Source organism: Morus notabilis, unplaced genomic scaffold (assembly GCF_000414095.1).
Source record: "Morus notabilis unplaced genomic scaffold, ASM41409v2 Scaffold403, whole genome shotgun sequence".
NCBI lineage: Eukaryota > Viridiplantae > Streptophyta > Magnoliopsida > Rosales > Moraceae > Morus > Morus notabilis.
In genome coordinates this window covers 29,817-33,945 of record NW_010359824.1, presented here as the reverse complement: position 1 = coordinate 33,945, position 4,129 = coordinate 29,817, and the positions used below count along the sequence as shown (strand labels likewise).

The window sequence follows — 4,129 nt, the reverse complement described above, 5'->3', positions numbered from 1 at the left end:
ATTGATTCTCTAATGGACAGTGATTCATAAAACACATTCATGAATCAGAGCTCCTACTGGTTCAAGTACTGAATCAACCCTTAAGAGAATTATTTATCTACTTCTTTCTTAAGAAGGAATGGATTCCATCTCGTGTAATAACATTCCCGGCTACCTACTTCATCATGTCTCCAAAATACAAGGAATAGGATTCAGGATCTCAGAATCCGTACCGAGTAAATCAAAAGACACAAATCCATAAATAGGAGTCTGTTAAGAACTCGGGATTAAGATCATCCTATATATGACCATCGGTAGACTCAATTAGAATTTCTATACTTAACGGAATTATTAGAAATTCATATTGTGTCTGTGTCCTTATTCCACATAATCTCATTATGCGAAATACACTCATTCAATATCTCGCCATATTAACAGTGCGGATAACACCGTTCCATTCTAAATGGGAATGACATGTATTAATAATGTTTTAATTAAAGATTCTGAACTTTAATTAAATTCATTATGAACATTGCTTTTTGATTATTATCCTTAAACAGTATCCTCTCGTATATAACACTTATATACAGTGTTTAAGGTTACATAAATAATCATGGAATTTTCATTGATATTCACAAAATATTCATAATTATATGCACATAAAATAATGAATAAACTATTTTATTAAATAAATAATAAATATCCTATTACATCTCATGCTTTTAGGACACCATTCCCAACAGATACAACGAGGTGATAGTTAAGTAATAAGTGATGGATTAGACAATATATCAGCCTACTAGTAGTAGTATAAGGTTGGTGACCCACCGCTAGAGTGGGAGGCGTCACAGTGATTTGAGTTCAGGGTAAAAATATCTCTCTTATAAAACGACTATGTCTTGCCTATAAAGTAGAAAACGATGGTGTTCTATCAATTAAAATAAAATGTAAGGGAATGTAAGGGAAACGGCGATTACAGAATACGTTTAAAACCTCTAACTTAGAATAAAGATTATAGCATTTAATATTTCTGATAGCATATGATTAGGCTGAATGATTATCAAAGTGATCAAAAAAATAATATTTTACATAATCGTAAAAAAAAGTATTTATAAGAGATATATTTGAAAATACAGAAAAATCACAGTTAAAGAAATACCATAAAAAAGATAAGAAGGAAAAGGAAGAAAAGTGTTGGGATTTGTTTCCCAAATTATGTATTGATTCTAATCATTTTATGATTGACATTATTTTGAGAATGATTGGCTGGTTGATTGTGTTTGAGAATAGATGTACAGCTTGCAAGCTCTTTATGGAAGGTGTCTGTATGCTCTTGCAAGCTCTTTATGGAAGGTGTCTGAAAGAATCTAGAAACTTAATTCAGTTACTGTTTTTGAAAAGTCAACTATTGATCCAAAGATGGTAAATTGAGAATTAGTTATTTGATTGATATTTGATTGAGTTTTTGTAGCTAGATGATCTTCCTCTGTCTCCTAGGAATGTGTCCAGGTTCATATATGAGTTTCGGGAAGGTTTCAGATTTAAAGCAGATTTATGCGGACTAGTTTAGAAAAGTCGACCTTGACAGCTATGTTGCAGTTATTGTTGCAACAAGGATTTGCAACAGATTTGGTTCAGCGAATTTATTGAGGAGGTCGTAAAACTGTTAACTTTATGCTTATTTATTCAAAGAGTCTCTCAGTTTATTATACACCTTTTGATTAGTTTTCTTGGGTTGTGAGAGAGGTGAGCACTTGTATTCAAGATAGATGATTTGAGTGTTTTTTAGAGAAAAACTTAGTTGGAGGGATTCCAATGTTAAAAAGTAAAGGGGATCTCGCTGTTCAAGTCCATTGGGAAATTACAAGTTCATAGCCGTGTTCTTAGAGAGAGAGTCTCGGGTAGATTAAGTCCAATTGAATTGTAAAAGAATTCTTAGTGGATTGTTCATCATTTGGGTGTGGCCCCGTGGAGTAGGTTGTTATCGAACCGCGATATCATTTCTCTCGTGTTCTTTATTTTACGTTTCTGCATTATTTATATTATCTTCACTACTACAAAACATGCATTTTATAACTGTTAGTTATAGCGTTTTTAAAACAAAGTTATTAAATGTTTTTTCGGCTATATATAATAAGGTTTCAAAATAGTTATAATATGTATATATATATAAGTTAATAAAATTTTAACTGGTTTATTGTGTATATATTTAAATATATATAACTGTACACATTAGAGTGATTAGACAGTGGAAAAATTGTTTCTCTAAATTTCTAAGGCCTCGTTCGTTTCGCTGATTCGAGTTTAGAATTCGAGTTGAGATGTGATTGTATGTGAGAGCTTTTTACTGTAGTAAAAAAGTTAGATGTGATTATTTGTGAGAGTTTTTTACTGTAGTAAAACTTCTTTTTTTTTTTTTGCTCTGCTTGCTGCTCTCGTTTACCCAAATTTCCAAATTCCCGCCGCTTCATTCCCCCCCCTTTTTTATTTGTGCTTTGCTTGCTACTCAAATTCTCATACGAACAAAAGCTTCCCCACTCTAGACCAGAGGCCTCCACTACTTCCTCTCTATCATTCGCATCGCTCAATCTCACCGCCGACGAGCCTCCATTGCCAGTCTTTCCAAGTCTCATACGAACAAGGAACAAAAAGAAGCCCTAAATTCCCACTTCTCCTATTCTGACAAAGAGGCATTTACCCAGCCAAGGAAAAAGAAAACTCACTCGATTCCACCTCACTCGTTCCTCTCTTTCCCCCAAATTCCAAAATTTCCCCGTTATGCTCTGATATCCAAATTGATTTGCTTTGCTTGACCGGAAGGTTATGCTCTGATTTTGGCCTCGACGTGATTTTGAAATAGACTGGGTCGTGGAAGGCAGATCGAAGGCACGTGAAGCTGTCCTCCTACGCGAAGCTTGGTTACCCAAGGAGGTTCGCATTTCTCTATCTTTGTATGTTCTCCATTTCTTAAATTTTGCCCCCAAATTTTACGTTTCCCGCTCGGTCATTCGCCCCCTTTTGGTTCTTTTTTCGTTGACATGATTTTGTGAAGATTAGGTCGTGGAAGGAAGATCGAAGGCCCGTGAAGCTCTCTTCCTACGCCAAGCTCTGTTACCCAAAGAGGTTCACATTTCACTCTCTCTTTGTTCTCCATTTCTCTGTTTTATTTAGAAATTTTGTGCACTGCATTTTCACTCCCAAAGGTGTAGATCTGTTGAATTTGATGAATTGTACTGCTATTGAATTCGTGTACTGCATTTTCGCTTCCAGTTTTCTTCCACTGCCATTTGATCTCTGAATTTGGGTTTCTGGTCTATGGAGGCATTTGGAGTTCGGGCGTTGGACAAGAAGGATCTTGATCCTTCTTTCAAGGCTAAGCTTGCTAAGATTGCCACGGCTGAGATGATTTCCTCCAAGGTAAAGCCAAAAGGGAATGAATTCTGGATTTGATTATCAGTTGATTGATTTATTTGTACTTGTAGGAGTATTCTTTTTGAAGCTATGTTGGCAGTTTATTACTTTGTTAGCTCTTGTTTGATTATAAATTTTGGAGAAGAATGGTTAGACTGCTGGCTGAAGTCCTTCCACGGCAGGAGAAGGGCAGGGCAGCGTCCCCGTTGTTGGACCGGAACAAGAAACGGAAGCTAGTCGTCATTTGCCTCAGGTTTAATGAAGTTTTCTATTCTTATGTTTTGCTTAAGTTGATATAAAAATGGTGTTATTATTATGCCATTCTTGCTTCTGGGCTAATAACATGCATCCACTGCTCATTTGGAGTTAAATTCTGTTGATTGCTCCCTTAGTAAGATCTTCTATGTACAAGTATAATATGTATATATATGTCTCTGTTGAATATCACAGGAAGAAGTTAAATTGTTGTGTCTATAAGCGCAAAGTCCACATGTCGATGTCCTTGGTAAGTATGCTTTGCTTCACTCTAACGGCCATCCCCACCAATATGTCGAAGTTAGCTAAACCTTGGTAGCGTAATTGTCGTTGCCTATGAAGTTTGCTCCATACATGGAACCTTAAGGCCACCACACATTCCTTACATAAAAAATATATACATGGTCACTTATAGTATGAAATTTAAATGCCATGATTAAATGTGTTTGGAGGCCGTGGATCCTTATGTTGAGTGATTTTCAAT

At 35.6% G+C, this 4,129-nt stretch overlaps 1 long non-coding RNA gene across 1 annotated transcript; it reads left to right on the top strand.

Moving 5' to 3' along the window:
• The first annotated feature begins 3,339 nt into the window (after positions 1 to 3,339).
• LOC112091050 lies at positions 3,340 to 3,927 on the top strand. The gene is made up of 3 exons (XR_002901978.1): positions 3,340 to 3,396; positions 3,573 to 3,643; positions 3,841 to 3,927. It is a non-coding gene; the product is annotated as an uncharacterized LOC112091050 (long non-coding RNA).
• The last annotated feature ends 202 nt before the right edge of the window (positions 3,928 to 4,129 follow it).